The sequence below is a fragment of the Haplochromis burtoni genome, unplaced genomic scaffold (assembly GCF_018398535.1).
Source record: "Haplochromis burtoni strain Fernald_Lab_line unplaced genomic scaffold, NCSU_Asbu1 Contig_44, whole genome shotgun sequence".
NCBI lineage: Eukaryota > Metazoa > Chordata > Actinopteri > Cichliformes > Cichlidae > Haplochromis > Haplochromis burtoni.
In genome coordinates, this window is record NW_024582405.1 from 304,858 (window position 1) to 327,241 (window position 22,384).

At 40.5% G+C, this 22,384-nt stretch overlaps 1 long non-coding RNA gene across 2 annotated transcripts in view; it reads right to left on the reverse strand.

The window, feature by feature from the left end:
• Positions 1–4,320: 4,320 nt before the first annotated feature.
• Positions 4,321–22,384, reverse strand: part of LOC102311862 — a 24,164-nt gene continuing 6,100 nt past the window's right edge. Inside the window, exons 3-4 of one of the 2 annotated variants that reach the window (XR_006054315.1) lie at positions 19,227–19,355; positions 4,321–15,848 (exon numbers count right to left, since the gene is read on the reverse strand). This is a non-coding gene — a long non-coding RNA (uncharacterized LOC102311862). Of the gene's footprint in view, positions 15,849–17,633; positions 19,356–22,384 lie in introns of those variants that run through there. The other variant, XR_001336250.2, reaches the window with a different exon arrangement.

The window sequence follows — 22,384 nt, forward strand, 5'->3', positions numbered from 1 at the left end:
ATAACACTGATTATCTCATTACGGTGCAATGCTCTACTGGGAAACCTTAGCTCCTGGCACTCATGTGGATGTTATTTTGACATGTACTACCCATATTCACATTATGGCCCACTAAGCACATCCTGTGCTAAAAGCACTCCCCAATGGCAGTGGTCTCCCCCAGCAGGAGAATGTGCCCTGCCACCCTGCAAAAACTGTCATGGTTTTGGCTCAAGGGCACAATAAAGAACTGATGGTGTTGCCCTGGCCTCCATACTCCAAATTTCAATCTGATCCAGCATCTGTGGGATGTGCCTTAACAATCCCTGGAGGATCAAAGGATCCACTGACAATGTCCTAATGCCAGACATCACAGGACATTCCCAGAGGTATAATGTCCAAGTCAGAGGTAGTTGGCAGCATGTGGATGACCTACAATATATCAGACAGGTAGATATAATGCTGTCATTGACTAGTGTGTACTTGACTGTATGCATGCACTGCATGGAAAATAGTATCAGGTCACACCACTTTATCTTTGAATTACTCATGGTCACAGGTTCACACAGTTCTTCTCTTCTAGATCACCTCCACAATACACAATCAACTCTAAGTGGTATTACAGCAAAGAGGAAGCCTCTAGGAATCACAGCAACGCAGCCATGAAGTGGAAGACCATGTAAAGTTACAGAGTAGGGAATAGTGGGTAAAAGTCGGCAACACTCATATGACTCAGTAACTACAGCTTTATGAGCTTCATGACATGGTTTTCATGGCTTCACATTTTTATTTATGTAGCGTTTAAGTTTGGACATAGATTTGGTTTCAACCTGTGGATAATCTGACCTCTTGCAGTGGGTAGGAAACAATAATTTAATGAGCAGGTTCCAGTTTTTTCTTGCATCTTATACCAAATGTTTTGCATGTATTTTTGGGGAAAACACATAATAAAGTTTAAATAATATTTCTTTTATATATACACTTTTTTTTTTTTTTACTGTTTCAATGACTGTAGCAGAAGACGTGCTGCTTGTGACCAGCCAGCCACTTGGCAACAGCTGAAAAGCTTTAAGTACAGAAGTGGAAAAAACAATAGGTTTGCAATGACTGTAGGAGAGCGCTGGTCTCCCTAAGAGGAACCACCTGACTCCTCTCACTCCTGTTGCAAGTGGCAAGTGTGACTCTTTCAAACCCAATGACAACAATGAAACCCAGTCAGTGAAAATTAAGGGAAACTATCTGTCTGGAAGTGTGAAAAATGGATAAGGAGAGCAAAAAGCTTGAGGAATAATAAATATTATGATAAATAAATATTATAATGATAAATATTAAATATAATGTCAAATAGGATTTTTAGTAGCATACTGAGGGTTCAAAATATAATTAGAAAAACACTTTATAATTTTCAGTGCTTTCCCTTAAAACCTGCATTCTGATTCTGTGTGATAAAATGCTCTGTTAGATTTTAAGCTTAAGTAGCTATAAATATGATAAATTTTTACTCCCTGAATGAAAACATGTGAACTGCATATGAAATTCGTACAGGTTAATGAACAGCAAGCAAGAGCACTGGAATGGCAGATAATCAGTTTAATGATCATGTAAAGAATAGCGCACATATGGAACATACATCTACAAAAATAGATTTTGCATGTATTTGTCGCCTCCAAAGTGAGAAGAAAAAGAGCAAAATAGCTTCAAAGGATACTCGATTCTTTAGTTGAAGGAGGAAGATGAGGGGAGAGGACAAGCACAAGGACAAGATAAAGCAGAGCAGGGAGTGAGAGGGAACCGAAGGGACCAAAGTGAGGACGAGGTGAAGGAGAAAGAAAATGTCGCATTTTTATGCTTAACTTCAGAGAGGAGAAATTCTCCTCTCTTGAGCAATCCAATCCCGGACTCCAGATCAAGGAACATGCACTGGGAAGACAGCCTACAAGCTTGAGGTAGATTAGGAGCAGATAGAAAAAAAAAGCAGAGAAAGTAACATTTAAAAAAGTCATGCTCAAGAGCAGGACAGAGAGGAAGACCTCAGAGGATGTAAAATGATGTAGAAGCGCTAGGCAGTGGTATATCTGTAGTTTCTGGCATGATGTCCCTGTGTGGGCTTGTGAACAGTTAATCTCTCTTGACAGGATCTTTATTTAAATAAAGATCCTGTCAGTGCTGTGTGCTTTCGGTTGCTTAAGAGGAGGACCTACAGTAGCTCCTGCAAGACTCCAAATTGCTTTGACAAATCATGGCTGATGAGAGAAAGGAGCCTTCCTACCTGCGCATAGCTAAACATGCCTGATGGAAACACCTCAGCAGAACTTTAACAAATCTGAAGGCATCTAAGTAGAACGAGGCGAGGCATGTTCTCAGATATCAGAGCAGCTTAAAAATAAGATTATGCATTTAATAAAAATGCAGACTGTCCTTGTTATTTTTACATCTCGCGCACTTGAGCTGTTTGTCAGTGAAATCCTATTTCTGCAAACTGTTCTTAACCACAAACTGTATAAAACAGATGGACAGAGCCAACATGATGCAACACATTGATTAATGAATCCACAAGCCAGACTCACAAGAGGGTGGAGGGCTAAGCTATCCACTGAGGCACAGACAGTGTGGGCACATTGCAGAGCATACCTGATAATTCATTAATAACAAATAAGATGCTCAAGTCCTGGGCAGTTATCCACTGTAAGTTATAGTATTTATTAGAAAACTGGATAAAAATGCAAATGGTTAGAGTGTCCAAAGTAATACATAGCTTTAATTGTTAATAAAATTTAATAAGGTCATTTTAAAAAATAAAATCACCACTTTAAAGGGGTTGGAAGGAGTGAAGTGGCTAGAGCGGACAAAACCCTTTGTTTACATGTTGTAAAGTTGACAGAGGTCTACAGGGATTGACTCACCAGCCTCAAGTGGCCATTAGATAAACTGCAGGTACGTTTATACTTAAATGTTTCATTCTTCAGACCTTTTAATCTACCAAAAGACAAAAAAGGAGATAAATAGAATCCAAAAAAAAAAAAGAATCACAGGGCCAGTGGTGAATTTACAACGCTAAAATCAATCAGCTGTGTATGGCCTGTGTTGCTCCATAATAGTACATGATGCAGAAGCTGATTTACTCCAAGTTCAAAAATCCCACTGCCTCTCTTTTCTCTGCCGCTCTCCCTTCTTCCCCCAACGTTCCTCATCTCCTCTCGTAGATGGAATTCACAAAGTGATTTTCTCCTCGTCCTTCTAAATCTCTTGATCACTTTAATTTTTTGCTAGGCTGCTTCATCGGTGTCCTGGGAAAGAAAAAAAGAGGAGGAAGAGAAAAAAGCCAAGGGGCGAGAGACTGCAAACGCTGCTGGGCGAGTAGTGAGGGAGTGAGAGAAAAAGAGGGAGAGTAGTATAGAGTTAAAGCTTTATCAGTGAGTGCCCTGAGGTATGTGGGGACGCTGCTGAATCCAGAGAGATTAGGGGAAAAATGCAGCACATGGCAGTAAGGGGCTTACGCCACAGCTTGTATTAGTTCAGGTGAAAAGAGTATTGCTTTTACATAAAACTGGACAAATCCAGCCACAATGCATTTCCCGTTGGACCACAATGGGGTCCTCTATCTGTGGACCTCACCTCCTGTCCCCTGGGTTCCCCCAAAGCTCCTCTATCTAAACAGGAGACTGAACGAAGGAGGAGAAAACACAGATGGACATGGGCGGGAGGAGGAGATATGGCACCACACCAGACTTCATTTTCAGAGTTTACCAGAGAGGAGGTTGTCAAGAGATGGCAAGGACGTACTTCAGGGACAGGGGGTTGTGTCCATCTCAGTTATTCTTTAGCTGATTAGCTCACAGACTACAAAATGTTTTGATTACTGTTCTGATGCCACATCAAGATAATTAAAGCTCACAAGCAATAACAGTTCTCACAGAAATGATAAAATACAAAGTTAAGCAGGTTGCTGATGTACCATGATGCTCACACAGCAAATCTGATGCATTTCAGCAACACTGATTCCTTTGATGCAGAAATCTTTCCACATTAGTATGACTTTCAATCTACTGTCAATAAAAGTAGGTATCTCTGCAGCTGTTTCACACTTCAAATGACTCAGCGCTAAGTAAAGTGTGTCCTTGGAGCCAGATGCTTTTAATGTGAAACGCATGCACGAGTCGTTGGGTTTTCTTGAAGCTTAAAAAAGCCCAGACAGGATTCTTGTTAGTGATACTAACAAGAATTAATACTGTGAGGCCTAAGTCATCATCAGTGATGACCCCAAACCTACCCCCAACCGTAAACCTATGATTTACAGCAAAGAAAAAAAAAAAAAAACGGGGGGGGGGGTTGGTGTGACAGAGTAGGACATTCAAGATGGGGTGAGGTGGAGGCAGATGAGCCACTGTGGTGACCCATAAAGTTATATTGTTGTTCATGCTACACCTCAGCCTCCTAGTGGATGCACCTATGTTACAAATTTGAAAATCCTAGCTGAGTTTTTGCAATCATTTTGAAGAACATGACCTTTGATCTTGACCTTGAGGTCAAGGTCACTGAAATTTAAAATTGTATGAGAGTTCTAGTAGCTGCACCTAAGGTCTTAATTTGAAAATCCTACATCTCGAGTTACCATGTTCACAAAGTGTCCTTGCTGCCCGGCCAGGTGATAAAAATACCCCATCAACCTTTTATGGTCGAGAAAGAAAATTGACTCACCATGACTGAAACACAGACCTCTTGGACATTTTTGCACCACACAGCAAGAGCAGCAACTGTTTGAGCATTAAAAATGCTCCAAAAGCCACCAACAGTGCAAACCTGGTGGAGAGGTTGATGTCAGTGACTCTAAATAGAGTAGGTGAGGCCTAACAGACAGTAGCTGGGTAAAGCTGTTATGAAAGTTACTGTAATTTGACCGGATTTTATCAAGGCTATAACTACACTATAAATCTGGACATTTTAACATTGAAGTCTTTGGAAGTTGACTCATTTTTGAGCCAGCCTCAAGTGGCCATTTGAGGAACTTTTGACCACACAGGTAGCTGCTTAGTTAAAAACAACAAACTGGTTAAAAGTAAGCAGATGGATTTGTCTGTTTGATCAGAAATCAGATTCCTGAGCCCATCACTGCTCTGGAAAAGTCAGTAAATCACTTAAATAACTTCTGTTTTTTCTTTAAATGAAGATTTAATTGTATCCCCCCTCACACAGTTCTGATCCCACACTGCACTGGCAGATATAGTGAGGAAGTTTCACGGGAAATAAGTTTTACTGAAATCATCAGAGGGAGGGTGAGATGAATATAAATCAGTTTGAAAAAGACTGAAAGCCTGTGTAGAGCAAGAGGAAAGATTCAAGATGAACGCACTAAGTGATTGAGCAAAAAGGTCTCATCCTTCTCTTTTGGTGGCGCGTAAATGCTTCACTGAGACACTGAAGTCTCCCATTAGTTTCGCAGAGACTTTTATCTAAATCTTCTGTTCCTGAGGTGCATTTATCAGCCAGGTTTTTCATCTTGAAATATAGGTTGAGAGGAGCTTGGCCTGCACACTTCTTTATCTTTCACCTGTCATGTACAGTAAGCCCAGGTAACAATGGCGCCTTACATTAAATTACACACTCGCTCTGTATTCACGCCATCGAGCCAGACATCGGAAGCGGCTCCGACAACCCCTCCCATCCTCGCCATTATTGGCAGAACAATACCCTCAAAAAGCCAAGTTGGTCAAAAAAAAGAGAGAAGGGCCGTATCTGCGACAGCGCTTAACATCAATTTGTGACACGATTAATCAATTTGGACCGTTTCTCTCTCTCTCTGTGCCTTGTCACTGTCGTCACTCGTTAAATAAAGAGAGGCGGCTGTTTGAATGAGCTGGGGCTCATCACGATATGGCGCAGGTTAAGTAGGAGGCGCATGTTTTAGGATAGCGCCCTGCCGCTCCCTCTCGTCCTGAAACACTTAGCTGGTGATTAGCATAAGCTGATAGCGCTATCAGGAGCGTGCCATTGTGGTGACCCTGAAGCCCCTCTCCTTCTCCACCATCACCACCCATTCTACCCCCCTCCACCACCTCCTCTTTTCTCCCTCTGAGAAGGTCTTATCTGGGATGTACAGGGCCTCTGGAGCCTCCTGGGGAGATGATGGAAGGAGGAGGCAGAGGTGGAAACCATAGAGAAAGGATGGGATGGTTGGGTGAGAAGAGGGAGGGCAAGGGGGTGGGGTTGATCCCATTGTTAAACACTCAGTTTCTTTGCATGTGTCCTCTAAAGTTTTAAATGATTGGATAAGAAACTTCAGGGACTCTTTTCAGATTGCGGTTAGAAAACGTTTTACATGCAAATTTAAACAAAATATCAAAAGAAGAAAAATACATACATATTTCATCTAATTTTGGACAGGAAAATAATAAAATGTGATCCACTGAATTATATGATGTCATATTTATCAGTTCAGAAGCTTTTGTTTATGACCATATATACGAGTAGGAGCGTGCACAACTAACAAACTAGATGTTTAAATGTTTGCTCGGTCTATTTATACTTCTTTTATTAATATAAAACAACAGATAACTGCTGGGTCTAAGATGTTATTCTATGTTATGTTTCAAGTTGACTGGAAGGGACTGACTCAGAGAGAGAAACCTCTTCACCGACTAGTGCTTTGGCAGAGGAATTGTGGAGCATGCCAAACATAAATATAAATACTAACAATGGCGTCAGGGCGCCGGGGTTGCCGCCCATGTAAAAATATTGCGAGGAAAGAATCCATAATGAAAAATGAATTACAAAAAAATATAACAAAGAAATGTACCATAAAGTACATTTTGCTCATAAAATGTGTGTGTTTGCATGCACGTGCCTTCTAGAATCCATTTTGAGGTCAAAATTGAACATTATTTATCTACACGTCCCTATGGGAGTATAGATAAATAGCAAGCTAAAGACAAACCTAATGGTTTTCAGTTACGAGGGTCTGAGGCTAAGTTTCGAATGTGTGCTATATGCTATATAAATAAGATTGAATTGTAATGAAAAATATTGAATTGAGTGGACCATCCTACATCCTTTTACACATTCACACATCGTCACAGCACAGGCACTGTTGTCTTGAAGAAGAACAGGAACTCACTTGTTAGCTATCTCTCGACGATGGTGGCTTCAAGTGCCGCTGAAACAGTGAAGTTAAATTCCTTACAACAACATCCATGGTTTTCCAGAATTAAATGTTCAGCAGCAGTCCTCGGATTGTGGAAGAGGATATACACAGACCTTTGCTAGCACGCTATATGAGAAACAGCGCTGGCTAACCGGATGTGGGGTGAGCAAAGTCATCTTTTGCTTTCCGTCTGACCCAATTGTGTCATTCCTGTTACACTTCTTTGAGGTCAACTTGAAGTCAGCTTGAAGTTGCTTGCATAGTTGGTGCATTATAATGTACATTTAAACTCTCAAAATCGCTTTTTTTTGCAGCATTACCCTTGCACGACTGACCTAGGGGGTCATGTTCAAGTCTTTATTTTGTTTGTTGGTTTGTTGGATGGCCCGTCACGGGTTTCTTTGTAGATTTACAGCCATAAATGTTGTTACAAACCAAGTGCAATTCTCTAAAATCAAATTTATAAATGTCTTTTGAAAATATTTCAAGGCAGAAGTATCTGGTAGGACCTGCGTCTTAAAATTCAGGGTCAAGCATAAGACAAAAGTGGGATTTTTTTAACCTTAAGAGAGTATTCACGGTATCACTTAATCTCTCTGTCTGTTTTCCGTGCTAAAGGTTTCAGTGTTTATTTGACACTTGAAAGTAACAAACCTAGAATGAAAAGCTGATTCATATTCATGCTGCTAATTTGAGAAAGCAGTAATACCTCAGTGAGACTTTTCTGTGTGTGTGTCGTGAGGAAAAAGTATGATGAAACCGCAAAACAATACCCGCACATAAACACGAAAGTGGCGACACATTTCTTGAAGGTAAGCAATTTTCATGCACGTTAAGAGCTTAGCATCGGCGCTATTCATATCAGTTTACCATTATGATGCAAATGATAACAGTGGTGCCTGGCTTCCTCTTCTCCCTTTTCTTATGCACTTTTACTATGAGCAACATGGCACACCATAGTATAGATGCACACCTACATTACAGTGAACACACAGACGCGCGCACACACACACACACGATAAAATTCACCCAGCTCCATTGCTTATCCCCTTTGTTTGAGCTGATTGGATCTGTGGCGATCACATGTTTACCCAGAGCTCTATCTCTTTGAGAAACCTCCGTCACGGGTAGCGGAGAGTAACGTTTGCCTCTTTTTGTGTTTTCCTTTTATTTTGGAGACGGGCACGCACACACGGTCTTTATGTATATATGCTAATAGGCTGGCTAACACCGTTTCACACTGTTTGTTTCTGAAAATGATGCAACTTGCCAGACATCCATTTTTTGCTGATGTTCACATTTTCTTTTTTTTTCTTGCCTTTCTCAGGGCGGGCATTTTGGAGAGAGAAAATCAGAGAGAGAGAGAGAGAGAGAGAGAGAGAGAGGAAAAGGAAGAAGAAGAAGAGAGTGGTGGAGGGTGAGAGGAGGAGGAGGAGGAGAAGAGGCGAAAGAGGCTCGTGTTCAAAATCCACAAAGGTTTTGTAATAAATGCATCGACGACAATAAAAACAAAAACATTAAAGGGAGAAAAGACGTGTTTCTGTGTTAAACAATTAGTGCTGCAGCATTAGAGCCGATCAGGAAGAGACAAAAGCTCGGCAGCAGCAGGGGTTTACCCCAGACACAAAGACACAAAGACAGATGCTCTGCAGCCCAGCCAAGCTACAGTACCATACTAGCTTTCTCTGGAGCTGCACAGAACCACGTCCACAATCCAACTGTCTGTGGGTCTGTCAGCGAGACAAAGAGTGCCGCAATTTAAATAGAATTTCTACGTAACCTGCCCCTAAAGGTGTGATGTTATCTGTAATTTCAACTTAAAGTGTATGTGCTTTTTTTCCCTTTTTGCAGGCAATGAATCATATCTGTTTCCAGCACTGGATGTGCAAGCCGCTACATATGTGGTAAATGATTGACAGGTGCTTTCCCTCCCCTACAGCCTCCTACAGCCTCACAAACAGTACCTGACTGGGCTGATCTTTTTGCCTGATTTCAAAATGAAACCAACATGGCTGCCCGTTTGCAAACTTTCTTCTAAGTTCTAATAACAGCCCAGCGTGACATGTTTCTGGAAACGTGAGGCAAGACATAAGGCCTGCAGGTGCTGCATCAATCTTCATTTTAGCTCAACAATGGCCGCTTTCGAAGTTTTTCAACGTTTCGACGTTTCTAGAGGTTTCACACCAAGGAGGTTGTGCAAATGAAGAGTGAGTGACATGTTCCCCCATTCCACGAAACACAACGGCACACTACCAGAATGCACTGTAAGGCTGGATACATGGACAATGAAAGGTAAGGTAAGTCCAGACAAATAAATTAACGATAATCCTCAAAGCCAGCTCAAATTTAAGCCTACTACTATTAGCGTTACACCAGTATACAAGCTACACCAGCGTTTCAGTTTCTTTGTATATGCCAGCATTATTGTACCAAACAGCAAAACACCAAACAGACTATTAAAATATAGAGAAACAAGAAGCACTCCAAGAACACAAACCTCTGCCAAGGCAGCCCACTCTGTTATTTTTTTAATTGTATTTTATTTATGTGGATATAATAAATTTGTAGCATTTATTTAAATATTTAGTAATAAATATCAAGTGAAAAAAGGTTTTTGATGACAATTTCATTTTGTTTTCCAAAATAATAACAAAACCTGTTCAGGGACATTGTCCATGTTTTCAAATTGTAAAATAACGTGATATTTAGAACCCCCATACATCATCACCTATATGCCTATATGTTGTTAATACAAACAGAGGCAGTGAGAAACATAGTTTTAAATACCTCTACATGGCATTATTATGACTTTGAACTTAAGGTTAATCTAATGACCTTAAAGGAGAGGTCAGAGGTCAAATGACATGATATTTTAAATTGTTACACTGTACTTTCTATATGTTGATAACACACATCACAGAAAGAATCATATTTTCTAAAGTTCTAAAGCATTTTGTCTATTTTCAACCAATAAATCATTACGCTGACATTGAAGACATTTCAGATTTTAATGGATTGTTAACATGAGCCCACTCTACACTCGACAAAATTTTATCAGAATTCATTCAAAACTTTTTCAGCTATGTCTGTGCTGCTTTCTTCTACGCTACACTGTTAACTTTGATCCTTTTAAGGTCTTTATTTATAGAGCACTTTTCTAAACCCACAATCCAAAAATGTTTCATGCAGGACAAGAATGTAATAAACCTGTTAAAATAAAAACAACACATTATTTGTAGCAGTAATTTATATGCTCTGTTTCTTTGCGTGTCACTTTAAAGGATTTTTTCCTTCCTTTACTAAAGATAGTCCAGTGTATGGTTTGCTAAAGGACATGAGAAGGGGAACAATGAAGGACTTTTCCTTTCCTTTTAATCAATAATTGAACCAGCTGCCACTCTGACTCAGCCTAAACCTAACCAAACGCTGACTGAAAACAAAAGAAATCAGCAAATGGAAAAACAACTGCGTGAACAGGAAATTGCTAGCAAAGAAAGTGTAAAAGGAAAACACTGATGCTACGTCAATACTATAACATTTCATCAACTACCTTCAGAGACAGTGGCAGGTGTTGCCGTTGTGCACGTACATGAACAACGTACATCAACGTGAGTCAGTAGAAACCTGTTTACTGGTTTTTCCTTGGATAGTAGCATCTGCCTGCATGAGTAGATATTTACCATACACACTGTGTAATATGATAAGATCTTGACACATCTGAGATTTCTGCATGGATAGATACAGCTAAACGTAAATAAAAACAATCTTTGTTTTATCATTTAGGGGAGGTAACCTGCTTCTCACTGGAGAATTCACCATTGTTCTAATTACTCCAGTGCAGTGTGTACAATAGCTCCAAATTACGCAGAAATCAAAGGATGTCGGTCATAAATCTCCTGCAGCCTGTGTGGTCACTCTCTCCTTTCAGCTCCCGTTTTATCATGCGTGTGTGTAAGAGTGTCTGCGTGTTTGTGCGCGTGTGTGAGACAGAAGGAGAGTGAGAGAGAGAGGAACCCCCTCCAGTGGCGTCTACTCTGTACATTCGACTCAATGGCTCCAGTGTTCGTGTGTGTGTGTGTGTGTGTCTGCATTTGGGTGTATGACTATGGCACTTAACCCTGTGACCGGTTGTGGAATGAGCTTCACAGAAATCACCGCTGAGCCGGTCACCCCCTCCCGCATCACCATGGTGTGTGTTACCACCCCAAGAGAGGCCAACAAGCTAGCGCACACACCCCCTTGCACACATGCAGACACAAGCTTCCTCTGTCTCCTCCAAGTCAGAGGTGGTGATGGTGTAAAGCCTCGTGTTTAGACTCTGCGTCTTTGTTCCTCCCTGATGGTGCCTCCTCTACCTGCATATGAGGGAGGAAGTCTCCGCTGTTTCCACTTTAAAGCCAGGAAGTGTTTGATTCCCTCAGTTTCCTCGACTACTAAAAGCTCATTTAATCTTTTTTTCTGCAAACCACGGAGTGACACAACACTATTATCCCCTCAGTCTACACCCTCTTTCTTATGCTCTTTGATTCCGCTGGCCGCCGTTTGAGTTTAGCCTCACGGTCACACACTTGCTGCACGTATACAACAGAAACACCTGCTGCAGCGCCGTCATGTGTAACAAATGAAGTCAAATAGGGGTGGCATGTGCATCAATGGTTGCGCAGGTGTAGGGCAATATTTTAAAGGATGCATGCAAGCCCACTGCTGTTTTCTTCAAACATTTTCTCAAATGGTAATGACTTGTTTTTCATTCAAATACTTAGTGTATCCTAAAAATGTATTATCATCAGGTTACCAAGAAGGCCATTTGCCTTTAGGTCTGATGTTTTGCAAAAAAAAAAAAAGTCATTATATGATCAGTAAAATAACAGCTCACTACTCAGAACACCGAGTTCCCTTCTGGTATCAGCCAGCAGGAACCCAGACTGACCAAAGATACACACATGGGTGACAAATTAAGGCGTCTTATGCCTCCGTCACACATGCCTGGAGTCCAGTTGATGGTCCTCCGAAGAAATGCTTAGTTGCTTACAAGTTGCTGCAGTCCAACATAATTACATAGAAGATACTGATATGTCTGCAAACACTTGTTAATCGCTGGTTCCTGGTAGTGAAACTTGAGAGTTCAATGAATGCTGGAAATGGAGACCTCAAAGTAAAAGTGTTGCCTTTTCAAACATGTTGGTTGCAGCGGTAGAGCGCAACATTTACTCTGAATGGTCGTGCTTTTCATAGTTTCACTATTGCTTAGTGAGTAGGTGGTGAGATTTCACAGACAAACTGGTATTTCCCTGCAAACTATGGGTGGCTGCAGAAACCTGTTGATTACCAAAGTAATCTCAAGAAGCTTTTTAGTAGAATATTAACATCTTTGCAATACAGCAACCCTAAGTCACCTGGTTGTGGAATACATATTTTACTCTAGCAACTAAAGGTTATGATGAAATCACTGACCGGTCTCTAAGCCTGTGTGACCAGGGCCTTACTAAGGTGTTGGGCCACCGTATGTTGACAGCACAGCTTCAACGCATTGCTTCTACCAAACTGTGACACATTCTTCAAAGAGATATGGCTTCATTTGCTGTAATGATGGTAGTGGAAGGCCCTCTGTGAAGGGGCATACACACAGAAAGAGACTGGCAGCGATGTGTGTTGACAAAGCAAAATGGCTGGCTTCCAGATTAAAGAAATGTTATCTTTGAGGCGAATCAATGAAGCAACTATAAATGGAATCAAAGAATACAACACATGATATACAAGAAGGTCACATACACAACCAGAGACTGGAATGTCAAAATATTTTCAGCACAGAGTGTCAAATATTGCTGTTCTGTCAAATACCACTGATGTTGCAGAGACACGCACAAGGTTTCCTGTGATGTTGATACCTTGATGCACTGGTTGCACCAGTATTAGATGCTAAGAGATAGCAGGCCTCTTTCACAAAGAGACCAAGTCCAGACTTGGAGGGTGAAGGGCTGGCAGTAAAGCAAGTGACACAAGGTTTGGACCTTTGTGTTCAGCATTTTAGTTTCATCCGCACTGCCTCTTCTTTCCACTTTCTCTTACTGGCTAAAAATTAGACCTCAAAACTACTTCTTTGGATTTAGACACCAAAAACAACTTGGATAGGCTTTGGAAAAGAAAATATATCCTTTCTCCAACAGGTGTTCATTTTAATTCAGTTGTAGTGACTGTGAACACCGTATAACATGAGTCAGAGAATTTTGATAATCATTCAGTGACCCTTCTGCCCATTGAACGGGGGCATACTCGCTCTACAAGATGAAGTGGTTCAGATTTCTCTTTTAATTTGTCACCTGCGTAGATTCCTGCCTCTGTAAAGGTGAGGTAAGTGGGTATCAGGCTTCCTGACACTTTAAAACAGCACTCCACTGATGCAATATTAACAGGGAGCAGCTGAGGGAGACCCGGTGTTAACCCCACCATCTAACCTACAGCTTCATGAGGTCAGCGGCTCAGCACCGTGCTAGGCAGACTCACCACTTCTTCTCTGAAGATGGGTGCTTATGTGCCTGAGTGGGTCAAAGAGCTGCCAAACGCATTAAGCTGAGTTTAAGTGAGAGTTCTACTTATGTATGTGTGTAAATTGATAGATGTGTTTGTGAAAAAGGACAAAAAAGAAAAGAAAAGAAAAAAAGAGTCAGCCATCTGAGACCAGTCAGTGAGAGGAGGGGTCATGTAGGGTCAGTGCTAAAGCAACAGTGGCAGTCTGCCACATATTCGGTCCATGTTTTGACTGCTATAGTCTGTATATAAGAATGATTTAACTTTTGGATAACGGTTAATGCTGATGTTTAATAATGGGCCTGTAACAATCAGCTATTCTTGATCTTTTTCAGGAGTACTGTGTGGTTTTCATTTGACTTGACTGCAAACATCTGTTACGCAGGAAGTTTCCAAGATGTGTTTTCAAGATCTCTCAGTGGAGAAGTCCTGGGCCTTTAATTAGCAACATAGCACTGATGCTGTAACCCCCTCAGCCTCACAAATAATAGAGTCAAGTTATTTTTAATGAGGGAAAGGGCTTTTAGGAATTCTTACACCTCAGTAGTCAGATCACAAACTTGTTTGACTCCTCAGTAATGAAATCAAATAATATTACCTGATTTAAATTTGGCTGATATCCCTTCAACATCACCCCCTCGTGCACCTCTGCAGTTCTTCCATATAGTTAGAGCACTTGCTTGAAGCCTCATTCACCATGAAGTTGATATACCGTGTTTGCAGACAGCAAATAAATTCAATATCACAAAACGGCAGGTTTCAGTGAAAGCGATCAATGTGTCCAAACCTAACGGCGGTGCATTTGGTCAGGAGAATGACAAGAAGCATGCTCACTAGTTTTTTTGGCGTTCACAGAATCCTGAACCATAAATTCATGCCCCAGGGTCAGCCTATCAATGCCAAGTTCTACTGTAACATCCTAAAACCAACTTGTCCTCTACTAAGAGCCACAATTTTGCCCACTGAAGGATGCAGCACACATTGCAAATGCATGAGGGCGAGTGGTTGAAATGGGTCTTCCAGGAAAGATCTAAAAATAGCATCACCACTTGAGCTGCCTAAGAGCGCGAGGATAAAGATAGGGTAGATTAACCAAACTAAAATCAGGTGTTTTTTCTTTCTTTTCCTTTATATGGTGGGAACTTTATGACAGCACTTAGATTAAATTCTGGAAGTAGCAGCAAACAATCACAACATCTGAATAATAGTTTCTTTATCTTAGAGATGCAATGCACAGGAAACAGCTATTATCCCTCCACTACTAATTACAAGGTGAAGCACACCATCCCTAATACTGCCCACTATATCATATTCTACTACATTAAGGGGCTGGGTATATGCTATACACTTAGGACCTAAGTTGCAGCATTCAACATAAACACTGTAACTGTGTGTGTGTCTCTTCAACCTAAGTTTTTAACCATAAATTAGGCTCACTTTGATCTTTTAAGTAGATTTTAACACACTTCATAATGATTTGAGATCATCTCCTCAGATTTTTCGGGCTACTCCTCCTCCTGGTCTGTGAACTGTGGATCGTTTGCATCTTTTTTCCCATGTATGTCCATTATATTACTTTGTTACTGGATTCTGCATGAGTGGATTTGTTTTAGTCTTGGGTGTGATATTTCTGATTGACCAGGGCAGCTGCAGAGTGCAACCATCAAGCCAAATTCCGCTGTATCTCTTGTTTATTACTGTTTTCCTATAAGCTTGGAGACATTTTGCCATTCGTGCGGATGAATTTCCTCTTCCAGTTTGTCCAGAAATATTATTAAGATCCTCTGAACTTGCTGTGCGCAGATGACACTATTATTGCGCTGATATTACTCAGCCTAATGAAATCTGCTCTGCCTCGCACCGATGGAACACTGTTAACTTTGATCTCACAATTAAGTCTCCATGAACAGCTAATAAAGCATAATCTGCTCTGTATCTGCTTGTCTGCGCCAGAAGCACAGAAAACCTTTTAGCATATCTTCACTGCAGTTTCTGACTGACACTTTGTTGCTCTCGGCTGAAACACTGACTTATTTTATCACGCCCGAGATAATACAATCAAGTATTAAGGAGTTAAAAATCACACTGGATCTGCATCGGTTGAGTGGCAGATGAGTGGCAGATGCCTGCGGGGGCTTCTAGTCATTCCGGTCTCCTTTTCCCATCCCTCTGCCTTGACTTAGAAGTAGATGTGTTGACATCCCTGAAAACAGAAAAGGCAGTGGTTGTTCCCTTATTGTTGCTGGGGCTTTTTGGATATATCTGTTCCCAATCTTTTATTCATTAAATGCATGACGTCACTTCTTCTTTTGATAGCTCTCATAACCTTTTCATACATTTGCCTGTAATATCCCTGCACTCTGATCAGACTTAATAACAGGCCAAACAGTTTGAGATTTCTGCTCTATGATAAGGGCAATCAAAGGAAAATTGCAGCCTTTTATTTTTGGGATCTGCTCCTTTTTCTTCCTCGAAAAAGACAGACGGTAGCAGTTTGGCGATGGATGTCGGACAATCGATAAGGAATGTTTTCCACATGACTTAAGGACTGATTGGAGCAGTATTTTCCTCTCATCTTATGCTCACATTTGTTGTGTGGGCATAAGCCAGATCTGTTAAACATATACATTTGTGAGCTGATGTATAAGTTTGATACACACGACTGTTTGGTTCACACACAGTTTACGCTCGAGTTCTTAAATGTGCTTCCTTTTTTCTTTTCAGATCATCAAACAGTTTTGAAAAGGCATCCCTTGTTAGAGAGAAAGAGACAGACAGACAATCTACCAGGTTTTACCACACGAACGCCACAGAGTCTCGCTGATGAGGTTAAAAGGTAACACTTCAATCGAGCTCTTAATGTACACTTCAGCCACAGAAACAACACCACTTTCTCTGCCGTGGCACCTCACACTTTTCATCTCCCACCTGTTGTTTTCATTGGAGGAAACCCTTTAAGATCAGAGCGACCCAACAAAAACATCATCTGTTTTCATGGATAACAGTTAGCGCTGGTTTTGAAAGAAGCAGATAAGATTATAGTGTCTAATGAGCAATGGCCTGAGTACATCTACTGGGATATACGTGTTAGAAGAAGCAGTTCGTCTTCGTGATTTTGTGTTGGATCTCTTCCACGAGATCCTATTATATCCTATTATTAATTTTCTATAATCACAGTGGCTCCTGACCGCTATGTATAATGTCTTAATGTGTTTTACTTGGCTTCGTGTTTTCAAGTATCATTGTTTTAACACTATCTTTGATTATGAATAATCTTCTGATGGGTTTGTGATGGAAAATGCGCCATAAGAAACATTGGGAAATTGTACTTTGAAAGCCATTTAATACCTAGTTATGTATTTTTAAAAAAAGCAGTATTAAAAATAAGTACTGTTCCTGTGTATTGTTTTGGTCTAATTTCCTTTTGAATTACATCCACATTGGATGATTAAGATGAAGTGCTGTTTTTTTTTTCAGTAATCTTATTATTTTTCTAACAGTAGCAGCACTGACTTAAACAATATAACGAAACTGTCAGTGATGGATTGAATACACTGTTTTGCAGAATCATGAAGAAGTGTTCTCTTATTTCCCAGTCTTTCAGTTAAAAAAGAGATTTAAAGCACAAAACTCTTATTCGTGGTCTCTATCGCCATACCTTGGTAATTTGCTAAGCCTAAAGATGAATCTGGGACCCCATCAGCCATTATCTGAGTCTAAAGTCATTCACTACAGTGAACTACATGGTAAAATTGCCTCTTTGTACCCCTTTTTAGTGGAACCAGAGTATCCCATAGTACTTCAGTAGAGTAGGCAGTTACTAGGCGGGAATTGTGTATCATCATACATTGCCAAAGGAAAAAAAAATAGTTAAGATGAGATGTATTTATTTATCCTAAAGTTTGACTTTTTTTTGCTACAGCATTTAAAATTAAGTTAAATTAATTAGGATGAATAAGGAAAAGGATGAAAAAAGAAATGCACACATTTTAATCTTCCTAGTTGATATTTAAAAAAAAACATGTTTGTGGGTTTTAGAGTCTAGTTTAGAGTCTTTTGTGTCTACAGAGTGAGTGTCCTTCCTTAACAGGTACCTGAGTGATTTCCGACACAGCCTCTGAGGCCATGGCCAGTATTACATATAATACATCAGGAACAAGACTTCCTGTTCTGTGCACTGCCTTAAAAATTCTAATAACAAGCAAACTTCTTGCTAGACAACAGAAGATAGTTTCAAGTCTACATTTTTTTACCAATGCATCAGTGCCAAATCTTTTGCACTCAGCCCTCACTGGTCAATCTGACTCAGATTCAAAACAGGAATGAGGCTTCCACAGGTACCACAGATTCTGTCCATTTATTCACATCATGGCTGCTCTGTTTCTGGTTTCTGTATTTACATATTTAAGGCATATAATAAGTGTGTGTGTATTCTTGCTAAGTTTCAAAAGGTCAAAGAGAGCTGATCCCCTTCAAAGTTTCAACTCCTTAAAAGACACGTTTTCCTTACAGAATCTGTATTCTCACTTTTATTCTTCTTATCCCTGAAACAATATTCTGACCTTTCATCAGATGTGTTGACTGCGTCAGAAAGTGTTTAGCCTGAAAGCAGCTCTTCTATCTCCTCTGCCTGTGGATCTTCGCTCTCCTTTATCAACTCCTTTTTGAACATCAGCTTTTCAAAAGCTGTTAGGGATGTGATGTGAAAAGAGGGCAGTTTGAATATTCTGAAAGGTTTTTTTTTTTTTAAGACAGGCCTAAAGCATCATCTCCAATTACACTACTCAAACGTGTTTGCATATTCAGTATATTGAAAAAATAGACCTGCTGGATGTGGCTTAATATAAGCAGCCTCATAGGCGACATGCAAACTCTTTAACAATGTGCTGGAGAGAGATACCTTATTAGCCTTTTTATCATTATTCCTCCTGATCAGTCTCCTCTACCAGATTGTTGTCCTTCACCTAACTTTCCTCTTTATCATGTAGACACAGACCGAACACACTCTGCAGATGCCTGTGGCTCTCCGCTTAGAAAGAAAGTTGGTCGGTTGTGAAAATAAAATTGAGACCACTGATGCCAGGACTGACTGAGAGAGTGGGCTATGTTCTGACAGATGTGGTGTCATGTCAACCGAAAGGCAAAGATGTGTTGAATTAATGAGCCCAGGTGATGGAGAAAAGGAGCAGAGCTGGAGCCAACAACTCTTGCCTGCAGTTTACTGGAGACCTGGTGTGCTTATTTAAATAACTGCCTTGATCTCACTGATCACTAGGCTAAAGGCTACTTAATTAAAACTAACAAGCAGTGCATTAACACCCTGTCGGCACGCTGACACTGTCAACCTGGCTGTACGCAAGCAGCACCCCCGGGGAGAAGTGTGCACTATTCCAGATCCAGGTGAAGCAGACATTTGATTTAAAATGCCACAAAGTAAGATGGCAGGTTGGCTTTTTTTTCCTTTTTTTTTTTTTTTGCAACCTGATTGAAAGGAAAGGCATTTTTCACTGTCGGGGTGGGTTAGGAAAGAGCGTACGTGTGTGTCTGCGATGTGTATGTGTGCAGAATAAAAGCGACATACCCACCGAGGAAGGCCAGCCTTGAGCTTTATAGACGGGTGCTTTGATCAGAAAGGCTGGCTCACCTTCATCTCCTCATGGACGTCGTCACTGGATGCTGATGATGCTGAGCGCCCGTTTCTCTGAGGAGGCTGAATGGAAGAAGGAAAAGGTTCAGGGAAAAGTGGAATAGGAAGCGTGTGTGTGTGTGTGTGTGTGTGTGTGTTACTTTTTGGGTTTCCCCCTTCTAATTTTTTTTCCTCAAAGAGAGAGAGATGTGCTGATACACAATTTTTTTGATAGTGAGACACATTCCCTTTGATTTTTTTAAAATAACAAACACTTTTGAATGACAAAAATTGGGGTGTAAAATTTCACCATGATAAATATAATGGTAAAATGCTAGCTTCAGTTGTTACCTCAGCTATATTATTTTTTGGCCAACTTATACTTTCCCCCCAAAACCGCCTCATAAAATAATTTGGGCATTTTCCTCAATCTATGTATAATATGTTTAAGGTAAAAAATAAAACTGTTGATGTAGATGTAGAAATTTATGGGGTATAAGACAGTAAAAGGATCACTTCCAGCTTTTTAAAATTTTAATCTTATTGGTAAAGTTATCAAAGTTCTCAAGTTTTTCTTTTCCTTTTCTTTAAAGCTGACTGGTAGGTCTACACCTGCACTTTTTATTTCACTCTAACCACTGAAATTGAAAGTCACTGAAAGTCAGTTTATTCAGTGCTTCAAAAATAAGTCCCCAAATAAGTGCCCTAGTGCGTTTCAAGTTGCAAGACCTCGTTCCCGGAGGCTTTTACCCATGTCTCTGTTATTTCCTCTAAAGTAACAAATGTCCCTGCATAATGAGCAAAACAGTCCTGCGGAGCAGGCAATGAGTAGTCTGTCCGCTTCCGGTTAACGGTCCTCTCCGCTGTTTGTGAATGACTTTGTGACGACCTCTGAGGCAAACGCGCCCCACACCACCCAACCTTCTCTCTAGTTCGCAGGAAATGGAAATGGCTTAGGACTATCGGCGTTGCCCCGGCAACCATCTGAGTCCCCCATCTCGCGGTGGAGAAATGAGTTCTGAACAGGCTCGAGAGAGGCAGGGATTAAACATGATCCCGCGGACGGACTGTCAATCACAGCCCTCCAGCAGCCTTCCCGTGTTCACTCAAACATCTACACTCAAACATAAAAAAGGTGCATTTAAAAAAAAAAAAACCCAAAACATGTATACATATATTATTATTTATCGATAACCACAAGTTCATAAATAAAATGAACTGATAATGAATTCGGCCTGTGCTGTGTTCTTTTTTGTTGTAAGCTATTAAAAGCAAGAAACTCTTTTCTATTTAAAAAAAAACAAATTCGTTATCCAGCAGCGGATTTAGTGGTGGTCGTTATATTCCAGTGCCAAGAGGCGATGGATTAATTTAATTAGCCTGGCGAAGATTAATGACGATGCATAGGCCTTTTGTAGATAAGGCTATACACTGTTAAAGAGGGTGTGTTATTTTCAAACACCACTGTGTGTCCAATTTGGGGAACTTTGGAGTGTGGCTGAAGGTAATCAGAAAAGGGGGGAAAAGTATAGCCCTAAAGATTTTATAGGCTTCAGCTGGGGTTTATCTTTGCAGGCTCAGATAAATCTGAGTGTATAATAGCTTCACACACATTGTATTATTTTAATTATTTATTTAGTCTTTGAAGCCATAAAGATGCTTATTTTGTGTGGGTGATTTCTATAAACCGTTGGCACACTGTAAACCAGCGAAGAATGGGGTACTGGAGATGTTTGCTGTGATTAACGCACATTGTGACACCTTTCCAGGTGTCTTTATAATTCCCTTTCGTGCTGCATTGTGAGTGCGCGTGGCGAAAATGCGTGGCACTACTATAAAAGCAGCTTTGTATTAAATGTGCGTGTTCTTCCTTTAACAGTACAGCAGGTATAATAGATCCTTACTGTTCCTGGCTTCTGCCCACTTAACACAAAAGTTTTACTTTTCTTTCCATATTAATTTATTTGGCGTCTAGAGTGACAAATCATCTATTAACTCCCAATCAAAATAAAGAAATAAATTATATGTCCTGCACAAACGTGCTCATATTAATTGCATGTATAATTCTGATGTGATTCTGAACTATTCCAGTTACCCGCATACGGAGGCAAAGTGTCCAAGTGATTTCTATCCCCATGCTTTAATAAAACTGTCAGAAAAAACAGGCTAACTGGTGTGCATGTAAAAAATAATACACTTTCTTTCTCAGAGCTCTATTCATGATGGCGTTACTGTCCTTTTTAGAAGTCTCAACACGTGGCTGCCATCTTGAAACGTCTTTGGGCACACATTTGGACAGTTGTTTTAAAGGATTTCCTAACCTCAGTGGCCACAGGGACATATAACTGCACGTATAGAATCACAAGTCAAATCTGATCGCTTAAAATGTTTACCGACTTTGCCCCAAAATAAAGTTTTAGTCACCACTAAAACAGGAAATAACACTAGAATAAACACATCAGCTCACGTGCTATTAATGCAATAATTTGTACTTTAATATTTCTAAAGTTTGACCAGATGAATTAAGTTTACTCTTTGTATTTATTTTACTACCTTATCACTTTCTTTACACATGTAAAAGTGAACAATTCCTTGAACTTTTTCGATGTATCAGTAAATGACCAGATAAAGATCATTTCGAGAAAACACCTTCAAAAGTGTTTGTATTTCCTACTAAATCTCTCGATTAATAAATGTCTGATTTATTTGTTATTTTATTCCAGTCATGGTGACACAAACTACATTTACACACAGCGGCAAATAAAGAATGAATTCCCTGGAAATCCCTGCCTGCTCCTGGAGAAGTAGCTAATCACGTTACAGTAACGCATTATTGGTGCCAGGCTGGCAGGGAAGGCTGGGAGAGCGAGAGAGGGCGGGGAGAGTGAGACCCCGTGCAATTCGATATTTGCCTCTTTTGACAGTCATTTAAAGGGGATCTGGAGAACCCGATAGCCCGGGACTTACACCCCTCCAAAGGCTTTCGGGACACTTTAGCCCGACTCGGCTCGGCCCCGCAGCGCCAGTGAGTCGCCAGGCAGGGTGTAAACGTTAAATGTTAGCTATTTGTTCCGTGGATTGCGAGGAAAATCAAGCCAGTCTTTCATTCACCC